The sequence below is a fragment of the Pristiophorus japonicus genome, chromosome 12 (genome assembly GCF_044704955.1).
Source record: "Pristiophorus japonicus isolate sPriJap1 chromosome 12, sPriJap1.hap1, whole genome shotgun sequence".
Lineage (NCBI taxonomy): Eukaryota > Metazoa > Chordata > Chondrichthyes > Pristiophoridae > Pristiophorus > Pristiophorus japonicus.
The window spans coordinates 139,633,808-139,647,077 of record NC_091988.1 but is presented as its reverse complement, the minus strand read 5'-3'; the positions used below and the strand labels follow the sequence as shown (position 1 = coordinate 139,647,077).

At 50.3% G+C, this 13,270-nt stretch overlaps 1 long non-coding RNA gene across 1 annotated transcript in view; it reads left to right on the top strand.

Annotated features, from left to right (window-relative positions):
- The first annotated feature begins 5,759 nt into the window (after positions 1-5,759).
- Positions 5,760-13,270, top strand: part of LOC139276997 (uncharacterized) — a 153,355-nt gene continuing 145,844 nt past the window's right edge. The window contains exon 1 of the long non-coding RNA XR_011596008.1: positions 5,760-5,841. This is a non-coding gene — a long non-coding RNA (uncharacterized lncRNA). The remainder of the gene's footprint in view (positions 5,842-13,270) is intronic.

Genomic DNA, 13,270 nt, shown 5'->3' with positions numbered 1-13,270 from the left:
GATGTCAATGAAGTGAAAAACCAAACAATAGAAAAAAAACATTTGGGAAGAAAAACAATAGTGAAAACAAAATATTTTTCTGGTGCCCATTTCATCTGAAGCTTGCTACTATCCTTCTCATTGTTTACTACATTTACAAATTGTGTGTCATCTGCAAACTTTGAAATCATGACTCCTATACCCAAGTCTAGGTCATTAATATATATCAAAAGAGCTGTGGCCCCAACACTGACCCCTAGGGGGCACTACTGTATACTTCCCTGCGGCCTGGTAAATAACTGTTTTCCACTATGCTTTCTGTCCCAGCCAATTTCATACTCGCGCTGCCATTGCCCCTTTAATACTATGGGCTTCAGTTTTGCTAACAAGTCTATTATGTGGCACTTGGGAAATCTAGCACAAGGCAGTGAACAAAAAGAAAAACTGCTAATGCTGCAAATCTGAATTAAAAGTAAAAATAAAATGCTTGAAATAAACAGCAGGCCCATCAGCATCTTTCTGTTATAGGATGCGATAGTGGTATTGCTAACCTTTACATGGCTCAAAATAGCAACCTATCTTCTCTCTTTTCAGATGCTGACAGATCTACTGTGTTGTGCATTCTTTGCAATGCTTACTTACCTTTCATGAAGAAGCAGATCATGCTATAACTGTGTCTCACCCAAACCAAGACTCCATTATCCAAATTTACCCGGATACGGGCCCCTTGAAAGTGCTGCATTATCCGCCCACCACCGCTTCTCCCCCAAAAAGTGATTGTCAAACACCAGAGATGTAAGTCTTTTGTAATTGTTGCAAACTGTGTAGATGAGAGAAACTGGGGGCTAGAGCTTATGTTGGGACAGAGTGGGGAGCTAGCGAGGGAGTGTGTGTATGGTCTGAGCTGGGAGCGAGATTCACACCACTAACATAGACCACTTGACCATAATTTACAATCGTGCAACATTGGAGAAAAATATTTCTTTCAGTTTTGTTTTATTAATTTCTGTAAGAATGTACATAGTTTCTCAGTGACATCAGCGATGGAGAGGAGGCAGAGTGAGAGCCGGCATTGGTCTTTGGCACTGCAGTGGAGCCGAGATCAGCAGGAATGCTCCTCCCAGCTCCACATTTAGGTACCCTGTAATTTTTTTAAACAAACTTATCATTTTGGTGGTGGCCTCCAGCAGTTCCTTTAAAGACTGTGGATTAGATTCCATGTAAAGCACATTTTCCTGGGCTGACCAATTTTGCAAAGGGGGCACAAACACATTCGCCCCTTATTTGTATATGCAAAGCACCTTACTCCTCTTTCTGCCTGTAAAAGGGGCATGCCTTCAACCAATTTCTAGGCCAACATTTTTGCTGAATGGAATTAAAAAAAAACATACCTTTTATATAAACGTGCCTTTCATAACCCCACGACATCCCAAACTTTACAGCCAATTATATACTTTTGAAGTGTAGTCACTGGTAATGTAGGAAACATGGCAGCCAATTTGCACGCAGTAAGGTCCCCATAAACAACAGTAGATAATGGCCAGATCATGTGTTTCCTTAGGTGTTAGTTGAGGGATAGATATTGGTCAGGCAGCACAAGAACATACCTGCTCTTCGACTAATGCTGTGGGATTTTACATCCAGCTGAGTGGGCAGACTGGGTACTCTAACGTCCCATTGGAAAGATGGCACCTCTGACAGTGCAACATTCCCTCAGTACTGCACTGAGGTGTCAGCTTAGATTGCGTGTTCAAGTTTCAAAAGTAGGGCTTGAATTTACAATCATCTGACTCGGAGGCAAGAATGCTATCAGCTGAGCTACAGCTGACACAAAACACAAATGTGAAATGCAGGAAGCTGCTGCAATTCCTTGCATTTCAACTAGCAGCAAACATTTCAATATTATCTGCTGATTCCTCCAAAGCCGAAACTTACTACTATCAAGCAATAGGAACATTTATTCTTGATTTGTCTTCACTGTAGGCAAAATGATAAAAACAAAATGTCTGCTGTTATTGGGGCATGATTATTTCTGCATTCTATATGTTAAATATTGGATACATAGAAATTAGGTGCAGGAGGCTGCACCGCCATTCAATAAGATCATGGCCGATCATTCAACCTCAGTACCCCTTTCCTGCTTTCTCTCCATACCCCTTGATCCCTTTGACCGTAAGGGCCATATCTAACTCCCTTTTGAATATATCTAACGAACTGGCCTCAACAACTTTCTGCATTAGAGAATTCCACAGGTTAACCACTCTGAGTGAAGAAGTTTCTCCTCATCTCAGTCCTAAATGGCTTACCCCTTATCCTTAGACTGTGACCCCTGGTTCTGGAACTCCTCAGCAATGGGAACATTCTTCCTGCCTCTAACCTGTCCAATCCTATCAGAATTTTATATGTTTCTATGAGATCCCCTCTCATTCTTCTAAACTCCAGTGGATACAAGCCCAGTTGATCCAGTGTCCTCATATGTCAGTCCTGCCATCATGGGAATCAGTCTGGTGAACCTTCGCTGCACTCCCTCAATAGCAAGAACGTCCTTCCTCAGATTAGGAGACCAAAACTGAACACAATATTCTAGGTGTGGCCTCACCAAGGCTCTGTACAACTGCAACTTCTATCTATGAAGGCCAACATACCATTTGCCTTCTTCACCGCCTGCTCTATTTGCATGCCAACCTTCAATGACTGATGAACCATGACACCCAGGTCTCGTACCTCCACTTTTCCTAATCTGTCACCATTCAGATAATATTTTGTCTTCCTGTTTTTGCCACCAAAGTGGATAACCTCACATTTATCCACATTATACTGCATCTGCCATGCATTTGCCCACTCACATAACCTGTCCAAGTCACCCTGAAGCCTCTTAGCATCCTTCTCACAGCTCTCACTGCCACCCAGCTTAGTGTCATCTGCAAACTTGGAGATATTACACTCAATTCCTTCATCTAAATCATTGATGTATATTGTAAATAGCTGGGGTCCCAGCACTGAACCCTGCGGCACCCCACTGGTCACTGCCTGCCATTCTGAAAAGGACCCGTTTATCCCGACTCTCTGCTTCCTGTCTGCCAACTAGTTTTCTATCCACGTCAATACATTACCCCCAATACCATGTGCTTTAATTTTGCACACTAATCTCTTGTGTGGGACCTTGCCAAAAGCCTTTTCAAAGTCCAAATACACCACATCCACTGGTTCTCCCTTATCCACTCTACTAGAATTTTTTGAGGATGTAACTAGAAAATTTGTCAAGCATGATTTCCCTTTCATAAATCCATGCTGACTTGAGCTGATCCTGTCACTGCTTTCCAAATGCACTGCTATTTCATCTTTAATAATTGATTCCAACATTTTCCCCACCACCGATGTCAGGCTAACCGGTCTATAATTCCCTGATTGCTCCCTCCTTTTTTAAAACGTGGTGTTACATTAGCTACCCTCCAGTCCATAGGAACTGATCCAGAGTCAGTAGAATGTTGGAAAATGATGACCAATGCATCCACTATTTCTAGGGCCACTTCCTTAAGTAGTCTGGGATGCAGACTATCAGGCCCTGGGGATTTATCGGCCTTCAATCCCATCAATTTCCCTAACACAATTTCCAGACTAATAAGGATTTCCTTCAGTTCCTCTTTTTCGTTAGACCCTCGAACCCCTAGCCTTTCCGGAAGGTTATTTGTGTCTTCCTTCGTGAAGACAGAACCAAAGTATTTGTTCAATTGGTCTGCCATTTCTTTGTTCCCCATTATAAATTCACCTGATTCTGACTGTAAGACGTTGGTCTTCACTAATCTTTTTCTCTTCACATATCTATAGAAGCTTTTGCAGTCAGTTTTTGGATAGAAAAGGTTTTTTTTACATGTACATTGCAAAATCTTCAAGTCTTACGAAGTAAGTACAGCTGTTAACATTGAACTAACAATACATGGATGTATAATACATGATATTTTCATGGTCTGAATTGACAGGATATGTAGCAGGCATCTTGCTTAGGCTTCAGTTAGCAATCATATTTCGATTTAATTGCTACAATAACTCATATTGGGGAATAACGATGCAGGTTTCACTCCCTAGGAGTCTTGGGAGGAAATTCATCTCGGCTCAATGTTGGGCTTGGAGTTGGTGGCTTAGGCAGCGTTTGCCCCAACTGGACCGAAGCCAGCCTAAAATTGAGCCTCGGGCCACATTTCAGTAAGTTTGGTGAGCTGTCACCTGTCACACTTCCACCGGCAGATTGCTCGTTTTGGAAAACACATTTTCTGCCGCTTGCCTCGCTGGGAATGGTCTTCAGCTAGGGGTGGGGGGAAATGGCAAGTGGGACTGATTGTGGCTGTCATGAGTGCTGTGGGGATGGGAGGAACACTCCTGTTCCTTTTGGCTCCACGTGAATTTTAAAAGACAATTTGAACTTATCTTTTTGGTGGTGGCGGTGGCAGCTTGCTAGGCCGCAATCACGCTTGGAAAACCTGAGTGAAACGGGACCAATGCTTGCTCATCTCAGGGCTTCCCAATTTCCCATAGGGATCCTAAAACAGGCATTGGCTCCGTCATTAGCATATGACCTAACGCCTGTTTTAGCCTGCCGCCCTGGACACCTGAAAATTGTCCATGGCCAATATGGTGTCTGACATTTTTCAGACCTAGAGGCTCAGGGCATAGCCCTGTGAAATTAGTCATTTTGGCCCCTGTTTTCTGTCCGGAATATGGGTGTAACGATAACCACCTTCTACCACCTCAGTCAGTTTATACAAGAAAAGATGTTGGAACTGTAACCAGGAGATCCATGATCCATGAAAAACACTACCACATGTTAATCTAGCGCTCATTTTTGGAAGTACTTGCTCTGGTTTTGCTCTTTCTGTTGATACAAAGCTGCGTACAGCTTCTCCAGTTTGCAGCTGTTAACTCCATTGTTGCTATAGTAAATAACGGCTGCATTTTTTATTACACTTGTTATGACCGTTGTACTCCTAGCAAGGTACATGAGTCTAATAAACATCTGTGCGCATGCAATTATAATTTTAACGCAATGCCATTGGCATCACAAGCATTCAAATCTCTTTATAATCTAGCACATTAATTAATCTACTTCTAAAGATATTCTCCCTTTGTGTGCTCAACATAAGATAGCAGTGTTGAGGGAATACAACAGTTTTCCAGTTTTGGCACTCACTGTCAACATGAAGCAGTCCTAGGTAAGATATAAGCCCTGAAATTCCGGCCTCCCGGGTCCGTACGGATTTCCTATGGACTCGGGAAGGCATCGGAAATGCCGGTTTCCAGCACGCAATGCGCATGCGCTGGAAACCGGCTTTTCTGATCTGTCAAGTTTCTGGCTTGACAGATGGCCGCATCTCGGGAGCGAGGACACTTGTAAGTGGAAATTTCCGATATTTACGCTTACAAATGTCCTCAAAAATCTTGTACCTGAAAAAGCAGGCACATAGCCTACATTTACAGGCGCAAGTGTTTTAAAAAACACATTACATGAAACATATTTTAACATTAAAAACCCCACAACGGTAAGTTTATTTAAAAAAAACTTCTAAAAAAAATCGGGAAATTATTTTTTTTAAGACATTAATAACTTTAATTTAAATGAATGTAGTGTCATTTTCTATTTTTTATTAGTGTTTTGGGTGGCTGGGGCTGTGGGGCTCTATCACAATAATAGCAATAGGAGTTTAGGACCCTGCGGAACTCCTATTACTAAGATACTTTACCTGATTGGCTGCCCAGAGCCATGTGACTCCAGCTGTAGGCCTGCGCACATGTCGACGTGCATGCGCTATTACTCGCAGTCGAAGGAGGCCTCAGCATCGGAAAGTCGAACGTGGGTACCAGATTAAGGTAAGTGAGTACTTTTTCTCTAAAATGCCTGCGGGAAGGCCAAAACGGAATTTCAGGGCCATTGTTTAAGCAGGGGTAGATTAACCATTGGGCGGATAGGGCTGGCCCACCAAAGAACATAGGCCCACCAAATAAATGTAGGAAAATAATATAAGACCTCCCAAATAAGCTGAATAGAATAGACAATGAGAGGAAAAATAAGACCGAGGAAAATATTGTTTATTGGCTTAATGTGTACATACCTATTTTTGCAAAGACAAGATATTTACTATTTGTATACATGTATAGGAATCTAGTATTGCAATTATACCAGACCAGAATATATACCTACTTGATACAGAATATATGCTTTCATTGTTGAATATACTGGCCTATGTTTTCATACTCAGAATCAGAATCAGAAACATAATGTAATGAACATGAACAAATATAACTATTGGCCCATTTGGATCAGTTTGCCCCAGGCCCATCAGACCTTTAATCCAGCCAGGAGTTTAAGCACAGCTAAGTAAAGTGTTGTTTTCTCTGCTGTTGCCCAACAATGTGTCTTAATCCCACCCTTAATGCACCAGTGTAACATTTGCTTTTCTCCTACTATTTATCCTTGTGACTGTGGCGGCTGGGTCATTGAATATATTTAAGGAGGAGATAGACAGATTTTTGAGCGATAAGAGAGTAAAGGGTTATGGTGAGCGGGCAGGGAAGTGGAGCTGAGTCCATGATCAGATCAGCCATGATCTTATTGAATGGCGGAGCAGCCTTGAGGGGCCAAATGGCCTACTCCTGCTCCTATTTCTTATGTTCTTATGACTTCACTGCACAAGACTGTCAATTAGTGCTGAATTGTTGCCTGTTTTGTTGACTCATTTGCAATAACAAGAGACTGCCTGAGTTTATTTAGTTTAGGATCCTTTTAGGTGACCAGCAGAGTAAGCTTTTACCCCATTATTTTGAGCTGGGTTCAAACCTATCTTGCAGAGATGGGCGTATTCATCCATTTACACAACTATGCTACATCTGCAGTTAAAAATAGCTCAACTGACTTATAATGACCATACAAACCCATTAACCAAATGTGCTTTTGTAACATCATAAAATATGAAAAATCTTTTATAAAATGTGGACAAAAGTACATGTCATCTAGTATTTCATATGGTAGAATATTTGATATGTTAATAATTAAACATTTCTTTAAAATTAGGATGTGCTTGAAACATTTTATATAATTTGTATGATAACCATCTTATGACCATATGCAATTATAATTTTAATTTGCTAGCACAAGCTTAAAAGTTCAGAAGTCTAGAACTGATTTGAAGTCAAACAGGTGACATGAAATTGATTTATCTATGTTTGAACTGCAACAGTAGGGAGGATTTCACAAATTTTCACATTTAATGCACCGAAAATCCTGCAGGACCAACTGACCTCCACGCCCAATTTCCCATACTGGCGTGCAAAGCTTTACACTGGAAGTCTGAATTCATGTATTCTAAATGTATGTATGTCCACTGACGATACTCAGCTACACTCATTTTTCACATTTTTCCATCCCTTTTGAGCTCTGCTACTTTCCCCACTGAAAGGAACGTTGAAAACCTAAAGGGAATAAAATGTAAAATTAAAAGTAGGAAAATGTCTGAATTCAGCTCACTGAAACTTTTGAAGCTACATTCAGTAAGTTGCTAAACAGTGCCACCTGGTGGCCAGAGCTTGAAACTGCACAGAGATTAAGTTTTATTTTCGAAGTAACTATTTGTACCGCACTTTACTTTAACAGACAGCTGTCTGTCAAACCCCGACCCCCACTGCCCGTACTACACTTTTTTACCGACAGGCGACAAGCCCCACCTCTGTGAAGCTCCGCCCCCTCCCGGCCGAATCATTCCATACACGTGGGGCCAAGCAGCAGGACCTCAGGCTCCGAGTGCGGCCGATGGGGACCTTAAAGCGGCGATCCTGGGCCCAATAGTGATAGAGAGAGAAACTGAGGGGCGGGGAGGGAGAGTGAGAGAGAGACTGGGGGGTGGGGGGGGGGGGAAGAGAGTGAGAGGCTGGGGGGGGGGGAAAGAGAGTGAGAGGCTGAGTGAGAGGCTGGGGGGGGGGGGAAGAGAGTGAGAGGCTGGGGGGGTGGGGAGTGTGAGAGGCTGGGGGGGCGGGGAGAGAGAAAGAGACTGGGGCCCAGAGAGAGAGAGACGGGGGGTTGGGGAGAGAGTGAGAGACTGGGGGGCGGGAGGGAAGAGAGTGAGGCAAGGGGGCGGGGAGTGAGAGACTGGGGGGCGGGGAGAGAGAGAGACTGGGGGGTGAGGGGAGAGAGAGAGACTGGGGGGACGGGGAGAGAGAGAGAGAGACTGGAGGTTGGGGAGAGAGAAAGACTGGGGGCCGGGGGGGTGGCGAAAGAGAGTGAGAGACTGGAGGTTGGGGAGAGAGAGAGAGAGAGAGAGAGTGAGAGACTGGGGGGCAGGGAGAGAGAGAGAGACTGGGGGGTGGGGAGAGAGAGAGAGACAGAGGCGCAGACAGAGCGAGAGAGACTGGGGGGTGGGGAGAGAGAGACAGGGGCGCAGAGAGAGCGAGAGAAACTGGGGGATGGGGAGAGAGAGAGAGAGACTGGGGGGATGGGGATAGAGAGAGAGACTGGGGGGTGGGGATAGAGAGATAGACTGAGGGGTGGGGATAGAGAGAGAGACTGGGGGGTGGGGATAGAGAGAGAGACTGGGGGGTGGGGATAGAGAGAGAGACTGGGGGGTGGGGATAGAGAGAGAGACTGGGGGGTGGGGATAGAGAGAGAGGCTGGGGGGTGGGGATAGAGAGAGAGACTGGGGGGTGGGGATAGAGAGAGAGACTGGGGGGTGGGGATAGAGAGAGAGGCTGGGGGGTGGGTATAGAGAGAGAGACTTAGGGGTGGGAATAGAGAGAGAGACTGGGGGGTGGGTATAGAGAGAGAGAGACTGGGGGGTGGGGATAGAGAGAGAAAGAGACTGGGGGGTGTGGAGAGAGAAAGAGACTGGGGGATGGGGAGAGAGAGAGAAAGAGACTGGGGGGTGGGGAGAGAGAGAGAGAGACTGGGGGGGTGGGGAGAGAGTGAGAGACTGCGAGGCGGGAGGGAAGAGAGTGAGAGGCAGGGGGGCGGGGAGTGAGACATTGGGGGGCGTGGAGAGAGAGAGACTGGGGGGCGGGGAGAGAGAAAGAGAGAGAGACTGGAGGTTGGGGAGAGAGAGAGAGAAAGACTGGGGGCTGGAGGGGGGGGGGCAAAAGAGAGTGAGAGACTGGGGGACTGAGAGAGAGAGAGACTGGGGGACGGGGAGAGAGAGAGAGACTGGGGGGTGGAGAGAGAGAGGGAGAGACTGGGGAGCGGGGAGAGAGAGAGGGAGAGCGAGAGAGACTGGAGGTTGGGGAGAGAGAGAGAGAAAGACTGGGGGCTGGGGGGGGGGTGGCGAAAGAGAGTGAGAGACGGGGGGACAGAGAGAGAGAGAGAGACTGGGGGACGGGGAGAGAGAGAGAGAGACTGGGGGTTGGGGAGAGAGAGAGTGACTGGGGGTTGGGGATAGAGCGAGAGACTGGGGGTTGGGGATAGAGCGAGAGACTGAGGGGTGGGGATAGAAAGAGAGACTGGGGGTTGGGGATAGAGAGAGAGACTGGGGGTTGGGGATAGAGAGAGAGACTGGGGGTTGGGGATAGAGCGAGAGACTGGGAGGTGGGGATAGAGAGAGAGACTGGGGGGGTGGGGAGAGAGAGAGAGACTGGGGGGTGTGGAGAGAGAAAGAGACTGGGGGGTGGGGAGAGAGAGAGAGAGAGAGAGAGACTGGGGGGCAGGAGGGAAGAGAGTGAGAGGCAGGGGGGCGGGGAGTGAGAGACTGGGGGGCGGGGAGAGAGAGAGACTGGGGGGTGAGGGGAGAGAGAGAGACTGGGGGGGTCGGGGAGAGAGAGAGACTGGGGGGGTCGGGGAGAGAGAGAGAGAGAGAGACTGGAGGTTGGGGAGAGAGAAAGACTGGGGGCCGGGGGGGTGGGGGGGGTGGCGAAAGAGAGTGAGAGACTGGGGGGCAGGGAGAGAGAGAGGGAGAGAGAGTGAGAGACTGGGGGGCAGGGAGAGAGAGAGGGAGAGAGAGTGAGAGACTGGGGGGCAGGGAGAGAGAGAGAGACTGGGGGGTGGGGAGAGAGAGAGAGACAGAGGCGCAGACAGAGCGAGAGAGACTGGGGGGTGGGGAGAGAGAGAGACAGGGGCGCAGAGAGAGCGAGAGAAACTGGGGGATGGGGAGAGAGAGAGAGAGAGACTCTGGAGTGGGGAGAGAGAGAGAGACTGGGGGGATGGGGATAGAGAGAGAGACTGGGGGGTGGGGATAGAGAGACAGACTGGGGGGTGGGGATAGGGAGATAGACTGAGGGGTGGGGATAGAGAGAGAGAGAGACTGGGGGTTGGGGATAGAGAGAGAGAATGGGGGTTGGGGATAGAGAGAGAGACGGGGGTGGGGATAGAGAGAGAGACTGGAGGTTGGGGAGAGAGAGAGAGAAAGACTGGGGGCCGGGGGGTGGGGGGACGGATGAAAGAGAGTGAGAGACTGGGGGGCAGGGAGAGAGAGAGACTGGAGGTTGGGGAGAGAGAGAGAGAAAGACTGGGGGCCGGGGGAGGGGTGGGCGAAAGAGAGAGAGAGACTGGGGGACGGGGAGAGAGAGAGAGAGAGACTGGGGGGTGGGGAGAGAGAGAGAGACAGGGGCGCAGAGAGAGCGAGAGAGACTGGGGGGTGGGGAGAGAGAGACAGGGGCGCAGAGAGAGAGAGAGATTGGGGGGTGGGTAGAGAGGGAGACTGGGGGGTGGGGAGAGAGAGAGAGACTGGGGGGTGGGGAGAGAGAGACTGGGGTGGGGATTTAGAGAGAGACTGGGGGTTGGGATAGAGAGAGAGACGGGGGGGTGGGGATAGAGAGAGAGACTGGGGGTGGGGATAGAGAGAGAGGCTGGGGGGTGGGGATAGAGAGAGAGACTGGGGGGTGGGGATAGAGAGAGAGACTGTGGGGTGGGGATAGAGAGAGAGACTGGGGGGTGGGGATAGAGAGAGAGACTGGGGGGTGGGGATAGAGAGAGAGACTGGGGGGATGGGGATAGAGAGAGAGACTGGGGGGTAGGGATAGAGAGAGAGGCTGGGGGGTGGGGATAGAGAGAGAGGCTGGGGGGTGGGTATAGAGAGAGAGACTGGGGGGTGGGAATAGAGAGAGAGACTGGGGGGTGGGGATAGAGAGAGAGAGAGACTGGGGGGTGGGGATAGAGAGAGAAAGAGACTGGGGGTGTGGAGAGAGAGAAAGAGACTGGGGGGTGGGGAGAGAGAGAGAAAGACTGGGGTGTGGGGAGAGAGAGAGAGAGACTGGGGGGGTGGGGAGAGAGTGAGAGACTGCGGGGCGGGAGGGAAGAGAGTGAGAGGCAGGGGGGCGGGGAGTGAGACACTGGGGGGCGGGGAGAGAGAGAGACTGGGGGGCGGGGAGAGAGAGAGAGAGAGAGACTGGAGGTTGGGGAGAGAGAGAGAAAGACTGGGGGCTGGAGGGGGGGGGCGAAAGAGAGTGAGAGACTGGGGGACAGAGAGAGAGAGAGACTGGGGGACGGGGAGAGAGAGAGAGAGAGAGAGACTGGGGGGTGGAGAGAGAGAGGGAGAGACTGGCGGGCGGGGAGAGAGAGGAAGAGCGAGAGAGACTGGAGGTTGGGGAGAGAGAGAGAGAGAGAAAGACTGGGGGCTGGGGGGGGCGGCGAAAGAGAGTGAGAGACTTGGTGGCAGAGAGAGAGAGAGACTGGGGGGTGTGGGGAGAGAGAGAGAGAGAGAGACTGGGGGGTGTGGGGACAGAAAGAGATTGGGGGGTGGGGAGAGAGAGAGAAAGAGACTGGGGGTGGGGAGAGAGAGAGAGAGAGAGAGAGACTGGGGGGTGGGGAGAGAGTGAGAGACTGCGAGGCGGGAGGGAAGAGAGTGAGAGGCAGGGGGGCGGGGAGTGAGACATTGGGGGGCGTGGAGAGAGAGAGACTGGGGGGCGGGGAGAGAGAAAGAGAGAGAGACTGGAGGTTGGGGAGAGAGAGAGAGAAAGACTGGGGGCTGGAGGGGGGGGGGGCGAAAGAGTGAGAGACTGGGGGACTGAGAGAGAGAGAGACTGGGGGACGGGGAGAGAGAGAGGAGACTGGGGGTGGAGAGAGAGAGGGAGAGACTGGGGGCGGGGAGAGAGAGAGGGAGAGCGAGAGAGACTGGAGGTTGGGGAGAGAGAGAGAAAGACTGGGCTGGGGGGGTGGCGAAAGAGAGTGAGAGACGGGGGACAGAGAGAGAGAGAGAGACTGGGGGACGGGGAGGAGAGAGAGAGAGACTGGGGGTTGGAGAGAGAGAGAGACTGGGGGGTGGGGAGAGAGAGAGTGACTGGGGGGTGGGGATAGAGAGAGACTGAGGGGTGGGGATAGAAAGAGAGACTGGGGGTTGGGGATAGAGAGAGAGTCTGGGGGTTGGGGATAGATAGAGAGACTGGGGGTTGGGGATAGAGCGAGAGACTGGGGGGTGGGGATAGAGAGAAAGACGGGGGTGGGGAGAGAGAGAGAGACTGGGGGGTGTGGAGAGAGAAAGAGACTGGGGGGTGGGAGAGAGAGAGAGAGAGAGAGAGACTGGGGGGCAGGAGGGAAGAGAGTGAGAGGCAGGGGGCGGGGGAGTGAGAGACTGGGGGGCGGGGAGAGAGAGAGACTGGGGGGGTGAGGGGAGAGAGAGAGACTGGGGGGGCGGGGAGAGAGAGAGAGAGAGAGAGAGAGACTGGAGGTTGGGGAGTGAGAAAGACTGGGGGCCGGGGGGGTGGGGGGGGTGGCGAAAGAGAGTGAGAGACTGGGGGGCAGGGAGAGAGAGAGAGGGAGAGAGAGTGAGAGACTGGGGGGCAGGGAGAGAGAGAGGGAGAGAGAGTGAGAGACTGGGGGGCAGGGAGAGAGAGAGAGACTGGGGGGTGGGGAGAGAGAGAGAGACAGAGGCGCAGACAGAGCGAGAGAGACTGGGGGGTGGGGAGAGAGAGACAGGGGCGCAGAGAGAGCGAGAGAAACTGGGGATGGGGAGAGAGAGAGAGAGAGAGACTCTGGAGTGGGAGGAGAGAGAGACTGGGGGGATGGGGATAGAGAGAGAGACTGGGGGGTGGGGATAGAGAGAGAGACTGGGGGGTGGGGATAGAGAGATAGACTGAGGGGTGGGGATAGAGAGAGAGACTGGAGGGTGGGGATAGAGAGAGAGACTGGGGGTTGGGGATAGAGAGAGAGAATGGGGGTTGGGGATAGAGAGAGAGACGGGGGTGGGGATAGAGAGAGAGACTGGAGGTTGTGGAGAGAGAGAGAAAGACTGGGGGCCGGGGGGTGGGGGACGGATGAAAGAGAGTGAGAGACTGGGGGGCAGGGAGCGAGAGAGACTGGAGGTTGGGGAGAGAGAGAGAGAAAGACTGG